General features: G+C 37.6%; 1 non-coding gene across 1 annotated transcript; it reads left to right on the top strand.

The window, feature by feature from the left end:
• Positions 1 to 1,400: 1,400 nt before the first annotated feature.
• LOC122800589 lies at positions 1,401 to 1,503 on the top strand. The gene has a single exon (XR_006364596.1). It is a non-coding gene; the product is annotated as a U6 spliceosomal RNA (small nuclear RNA).
• The last annotated feature ends 6,418 nt before the right edge of the window (positions 1,504 to 7,921 follow it).

Genomic DNA, 7,921 nt, shown 5'->3' with positions numbered 1-7,921 from the left:
ATTCTAGGTGATGGTGAACAGGGATTCACCACCTGAGTTATTTGCTTTGTAGGTTTGGACCAGTAATTTATCGGCTGACCATAGGGATCTCAGGTTGCTATATGGCTTAATAAGATTTTTTAGGGCGCGGGTTTCCTCAGGGGGGTACAGAACTTTGTGCGCTATTAAGAGTTGATTGAATTGTATTAAGTTGGGCAGTTCTAGCCACTCAAGTTGTTTCAGGTTCTGGCAGTGGTGGGTTCTATAGGTGGAGCCAGTGGCGAATCTGGCAATATGGTTGTAGCTATGGGATAGCTTACTTAGTTTGGTTGAGAGTACAGGCGAGGCATATAAGAGAGTAGACAGTAGGTGTGATTGGGCAATTGTAGTCCTAGCCAGTTGGGTTACAAATGTCTTGTTTCTATACAGTGATCCAAGCTTCTTATTGAGGGTCTGTATGGTTTTGTTTACCTGTAGGTCAAATTTGAGATTATTGTCTATGATAACCCCCTAGAAGTTTAGTGTGTTGGTCTGGGGAGATAGTGGTGCCATTGCTAGATGTGATAGAGAAAGACAGTTTGGCAGCTCTACTAGTGGGGGTGAAGAGTAGAAGTTTAGTTTTATTGGGGTTTAGTAGTAGATGTTGGTTGGAGAGCCAGTTCTCAATGGTGTTAAATGTATTTTGGGTTAATAATTGCAGTTCGGATGGGGAGGTGGCAGAGCAGATCAGAGTGGAATCATCTGCATATTGAATACAGGTAACTTTAGGGATAGCAGTGTGAAGGTTGTTGATAAAAATGGAAAAGAGTAGCGGGCCAAGTATGGAGCCTTGAGGGACATCAAGTGTGAGAGGTATATTACTAAAGTCATTCCAAGTAAGTTATGTCAGATTTAACCAGAGAGTACTACCACAAAATTTTACAAGTGAAAAAGTGGATTTTACCTATTTTTATCATTTTGGCTTGGCCAATGGTGTAATAACTAATTGCAATATCAGTCCTTGTTTGAGGGTCTATGAATGCTTTGGTGTATCTTGTAGGGGCAGCCATATAAATTGAAATAATGGACAATACTAAACTTGTGCAATAAATCAATGATTTCAGCAAGGCGACTTGTACAAGTCACAAGGGAACCTAAACAAGAAGCAGTTCTCTTAGATGATGCAAATTAAGCATTGTAGAAGATCACAATCTGGATATAGTAAAGTTTCTTAAAAAGGAATGAAGTTTAGAGAGACTTTTCATGCTTTTTCCATATAGCTTCTCTAGGGATTGATTATATTTAACACATATGGAAGAAAAGAAGTAAGATGTACTATATATAGATTTAACACACCGACTAGGAGTTGGACAGAAATTTATTTAAAATTGATGCCTGATATAACAACTGAAATGTTTGCTTATTCATATGGAAAAGATACATTTCAATTTAAGCACATATACTAAAAGTGGAATGATACATAGAAGATTAGCTTGGCTCCTGCGCAAGGATGGCATGCAAATTCATGAAGCGTTTCATATCTTTTACCCAGAGACTCCCCATACTCTGGAATAGACTGCCCATACATGTCCCTTGGCCCTCCTCAAAAGGAACTTTGATGATTGGATTGGAGATAGGAAATTCACCCCGGGGATCACATCAGTCACCCTGCTAGACAGGGGTCCAGGGAAGTAAATATTGTGGGAAAAAATATCCAGGGAATTGTTATGGTTAGGCTTGTATAGGCCCTAGGGCTGATAGCCTAGTACCAACCTATGAACCTATGAACCTATAAATATATAATATATATATATATATATATATATATATATATATATATATATATATATATGGTTCCCCTTCGCAATCTCGAATTACTGAATGCTCGAAATTGAGTAACTCGAGACTGTAAAGTCGAAAACCCATAAGCGCGAATCTGCATAAGCGTGATATCAAATATCTCAAATTCGCACTTATGCATGTCAGCTATGGGATGGGAAGTGTGTGAGTCGGGATGTTTTATGGAAGTGAAGGTAAGTGAGTGTATGTGTGTGTTTTGTAAGTTGTGTGTGTGGGTTAGGGTAGGGAGGTGGGAGTATGAGTGTGAGTGTTGGATGTGTCTGTATTTGTGTGTGTGTGCGAGGCAGTTTAAAATGTCTGCGTGGTGTTTTTTATTTTGTGTATTAGTGCGATCTTGGAGTTAGAATATATAAGCAGGGGGTGTGTAGAGGCACAGCCCCCCACATGGGGGGTGCAGGGGGGCTTGCCCCCCTGCATGCATGTAGTACAGGGCTTGTAGTTTATGTGATGTGGGTTGTATGGTGTGCGTGTTGTGTGGTGTATGTGTTCTGTATGTTCGGGGTTTTTTGTTTTAGTGCTTGTGGGTTTCAGGATTTTTGTTGGTTCAACTTTACAGTTTCGAGTTACTGAATTTTCAAGCATTCAGTAATTCGAGATTGTGAAGGGGAACCATATATATATATATATATATATATATATATATATATATATATATATATATTTTTTATTTTTTTCCTTCCCCAGAAAATCACATAATGCCGCCTCTACTCTGACCATATTAACCCATTTCTTCTGCAAAAGAGGGAGCCTGAAATTCCAAGGTGAGGCAAGAGCCCAATGGCCCAGACGTTTCTGCCTGAATTCTCAGTCTAACCATTATGCCCCTTGTGACGCCCCTGCCCTGGCTCAGCAATCAAGGAGCCTCAATCCTCACCACTAACACCAGTGAGAGGCATCTCATATAGGAGGAAAGGATAACAAATACACACAGTAAAGTGCAATTTCTCTTAAGAGCACACAGAGATCACAGTCAATCCAGGGCTGGTCGCTCCCTTGCTCCCCAGGTCCCCAATAAGACTCCCCACTGGCACAGCTATAGGGTCCAGATCTCAGCCTAGTGGGCAAGCTAAAACCTCCAGCACCCTCTCTGTCCAACCAGTGCTTCGTGTTCCTGCCCAAGTAGCTGACACACACACACACACACACACACACACACACACACACACACACACACACACACTTTGAGAAGAGTTTATACAACCACACAGGCACTCCTGGGGAAGGCTGGCACAGGTTCTCCAGCTGTACCCCTTTTTCCCAGACTATACGGTAGTACCAGCTGCCATCACCCACTAATATTTATCAGCTACTCAAAGGCCCTTAAAAGGGTGTCTAATTATTACTGTGCAATATTATTATTCAATTGGTAGTACAGCCCAGGGCTAAAGCTATTGAAGTGGCTTTGTACAATTTACCAAAGGCATGCAAGTACTCTAAAGAGCTTAAATTATCTCTACAAAAACAGCCACAGTTGACAGGGTTTAAAATATTTAATAACAAATAGTCAAAACACAAGACAATACTTTTTACTACACGGTGCTTGTCAAGAGTTCAGAGATCACATGGAAATACTTAAAATAATTCAGTAGTACAGTTCTGACATCACAGAAAAACACTTAGTCTAATCTTTCTAGTTTCTAGCTATTTTTAAGCGAAAACACAAGTCTAAGATAAACTTACATATAGAGCAAGACAGTGCTGATGAGTTGGATGGTCAAGACAAAAATGCTTATTGCTCTCTGATTCTCTCTGTTTTTAAAATTACATTCCTGGTTCACATTACATCATTCTTCACACTTCCCTGGTTTCCCAGGCTAACAGAAACTACATTTACATTCTTCACCTCTGGGCAGAAACCAGAGCAATAAAGGACATTTATGCATGCAAATTCTGGCCATTAACTCTGGCCTTAAAACAATAGCAAGAATTCCTTCACTTAGCCATTTCAGAGCCGAATTTTAACATCAAAGGCAGTCATAAAATGCTTGACTTAGCTGTCTTACTGCAGAGTGCACTGTTGTTACATTTTTTGCAGTTCCACATGTAACACTATTTTTACTATTTAAGACAACAAGCCTGTGGCTTACATTAATATTTACAGATGACAGAATTATCTACAAAATTCTATCTGGCTAGGCTGGCAGCCTTCACCTATCTTCACCCAATCTTCACACCCCTGAGAGTTGGGTGTTTAGGACTGGGCAAGCTGAGTGGTTCTGAAAGGGTAGCTTATCCTCTCCTCATGGGAGCAGCCCCTCCTGCTTCAGCAGCTCCTTTGCGCTCATGAGTGCCATCTCCTGAGTGGAAGCATGCCTCCACATGTCATATTCCCTTTCACTTCCTAATGCTTTAGTGCACTATGATAGTATGAACTCAGCCATTTCTGACTCCACTTGGTAACACCTATTGACTATAACTGTATATTCTTTGGAGAAATTGTAGTCATCACATACATCAGATACAGAATTCTCTACAAATAAAGATTCAATGTGTTTTGTTGTTAAGAAGGTGGAATGTGAAACATCTATGACAATTTCCCTAACATTAGTTTAAAATCATGGTCTATATGTTGAAACCATAACAGAGCAATAAGCCAAGAGACTTGGTAGATGTTGGAAAGAATTGGAAAGAAGAAATAAGTCAAGGAAATGCATTATGCACTTTTAATTTTGAGAGATTTTGCTGTCTAAAAATGTTAAGGCTAAAGGGGTGCTGTAATGGGTAAATGTACATTTTATACCAAATATTAAACCACATAGGAATTTGGCTTATCATGACATTAAACTTAGTTATGTGTTTATTACTAGAAGGATTGCCCTGGCCACATACTTCTCAGCTTTCCAGATTTTCATAAAATGTCCAGATTTTTGCTTCATATTTTTTGTTTGTTCCCATTAAATCTGTGGTTTTCTGGCAAATTACTGAGAATTGAAATCACTAAATAATGACATATATTTGAGTTTCAGCTTTCATATCCTTCAGAAAATGGATTCTACCACATCTTATGTTTTTCTAGCAACTTTCTAAGTTTATATGAGCAATATTTAAAATTTGTCCTTATTTTTGGGCCTTTGTCCCCCAATTATTTTAGCCTCTATCCAGATTTCTTGCACTAAGAGGTTGAGAAGTATGCCTGGACATTAAGCAATAACTTAAAAAGTCAGTAAGTTTAAAGTCACAGTATCTCCTTGGGGCAAATAATTTAGTGTACAAAAGATTTACTGATTTAGATAACCATATACATTTATCAAGCTTACAAGTAAATAATTATCTCGAATGCTTTAAAAGGGATAGACTGGGTTGGCGATATAATGTGAAGTAGTACTGTTTTATGATCTATGTTTACATATAATAGGATACCTCATGCTAGTCCATCTTTTCAAACCATTATGTATTGTTTTACATCATTTTAATATATTACTTTGAAAGCAATTAGTTATATTTTGAAAACCACGAACACCTAGGGTATCTACATTTGATTTATAAGTAAGTCCTTAAGTCCTTGTAGATCTATAGGAGTTAAACAGGGAAAGACATCAAACAGAGGTTACCTTATTAAGTTATAACAGATTAAGTATATAACTGGAAACTTCAAAATAGCAATTGCATCCAAAATTATAGGAATACCTAGGGAAAGAATAAAAAAATAGTAATGTCATCTGCAAGTGCAGTAGATACAACTTGAAAAGCTCATTAAAACTGGAAAATGAATGCAGGATCTAAGTAATACACATATATAAAAACAGGTTCAATGTACATTTTTAAAAGGTAGGGGTAGGGGAAGCCCTGATGAGTCAGATTTTATATAAATTGGCTTTGACAGACACCCATTAACAAATAGCTGAGCAATAGGGTTTAGGTAAAGTATTCTAATATACTCTATAAAAATAATCTATACACAGATGGAAAAAAGAAGTTATGTACTTACCATAACTTTCCTTTTGTGTTGTCCTCGGATTCAACTCAACCGTTTCCCTAGCTTGTGGCTTCTAACAAACTCTCAAGCTTCTTGCTTACCTATAATGCACCATCCCTCACATTCCTCAGATATTGTTTGCAACTTGACCGGAAGATCATAAAGGAATAACTATAAATGAAGTTCAATACAAAGGCCTAGAAAAGAATTATATTCCTCCGGAAACCAGATATGAACAACTATAGAGGGGAGTGCCATATCTGGAGCTCACATAAGGGACAATAGTGTCCATGAAGCTCTAAAAATCGCATATTAGAAAGGGATGGGGGTTGGTGGGTGTGGAGTTGAGGATGAATGAAAATGAACAACACAGATGGAACGTTATGGTAAATACATAAGTTGTTTATTTGATGTTGTCAATTTTCATTCATCCTCAATGTATGGGTCAGAATCCCCAGCTATCTGAACCCTTGGGTGGACTCCAAGGAATGATATTTCTGAGTACAAATGAGCCAAATATTGAACAGCTCCTGAATATCAGGCCCAGTTGTAATGAATGATGAAAGCTTAAGGATTTCTCCAAATTACAGCTATACATATATAGCGACCATAGAGATTCTGGACTGTGAAAAAAAAAAAAGAAATTTGCCAGGGATCGGATTGAATGAACCTTTAATGGTATTAGCAAATATTAGTAAGGAAAAATGCACTTTATTATAGATAAATAAAATGTAAACTGTCAAACCAACTCGCTAGGACCACCTTTGTGACATATTAGCCAAATTTATTCTGTTCAATGAAAACAAATAGTTGATTAGACTTTCTACTGTCTTATATATTGTATAATTAGGAATGTAATTGATTATGGACAATTAATAAATGTAACATGTACTGTCCCTTATTTATAAAAGCTTGCAGTACCTTAGGCAGAAAAGAAAGGTTTGTTCCCAACGTGATGCTATCTCTTTTGAAAGGGAAATGTGTAAAGATGTGAGGAAAAATAGTTCTTTTTTTTAAGTCACCTGTACATGCAGGATCAAAGGGAAGGCATATCAAAGTTTGCAGTAACAAGTTTAAATCCGATGGTGTAATGGTATTCGTATAAGGGAAATCTCAGCAAATGGATACCTTCTAAAAATTATAAAAATAATTTTCACAGTAAGTGGATGCTAGGGAAGAATTTTGAAATCCTATCTAAAAGTAGAAATAGCTATGAGATGTCCTTTTAGAAACTGCTGAACTAGAACCCTCATAAACAGGCTCGATAAAATTCCAAAAAACAGAATGAGTCAGATATTTAAGATATCCGGGTGAAGCATGCCTGAGAGTGAGACAACAGGTCTGGATCTGGGTTTGGAATCCAAGGAGGTTATAGTGAATGAAGGTTAAAAGATGGGGGAACTATATTTGTGAAGATCAGTGAGGTAAAATGAGAAAAACTTTGTCCATAGACTGAAAAAGGGAAAAACACAATCTGACGATGCCAGTAGGATAATAAAGGAATTTGGGAATTAAGGAAGTCATATGAAAGTATCAAGAAGACAGGGGGGTGTGGAGCAGGGAGTCTCTCTGTGATTCCCCTGGTGGGAGGGCCATTATCATATAGTTATTGTTGTTGTCATTCATGTGGGATACAAGAAGATTGCAGCCAAACTGACCCTACCGACTGAAAAAACACTATTTCCATTACACTGTTGTAGAAATACGACTCGTGAAGTAATAAGAAGGACCTGCTCAGTACATCTGATATTGCAAGAATATGTGCTGTAACTAAAAAAACAGATGGAAGATGTCATCCATTGTCATGTCACGCACACAATTAGGGTAATTGACACAGGGAATAAGTTTGGTACCTTCTAGTTTGTTGATGTACTGAACTACTGATATGCCAAATGATCAGAGGGTCTTGGAATGCTTGCAACACCAAGACACTGCTATGTAAATTGACTTAATTGGGGACCCATGTAGTGTTAAAATATAAAATTGTAGACATTGTAGTTAAACCAGAAGAACTAAACACCCATTCACAAGTGGTAAAGTCCTCAGGTTGAAGCAAGCAGTACCACAATCCAAAATAGCACAAGTAATATTAAACTTTTGCAAAAATCCTCAAGATAAAAAAGAAGATGAAACAGAACAATTCAAAGTTTATTTACACACTGTCTGTGGAAAATAAACTTTGAATTG

This window comes from Protopterus annectens, chromosome 4.part0, assembly GCF_019279795.1.
Source record: "Protopterus annectens isolate FY-2018-M chromosome 4.part0, PAN1.0, whole genome shotgun sequence".
NCBI classification, from domain to species: Eukaryota; Metazoa; Chordata; order Ceratodontiformes; family Protopteridae; genus Protopterus; species Protopterus annectens.
Note: the sequence above shows the minus strand (reverse complement) of the source record. Positions and strands in the feature narration are given on the sequence as shown.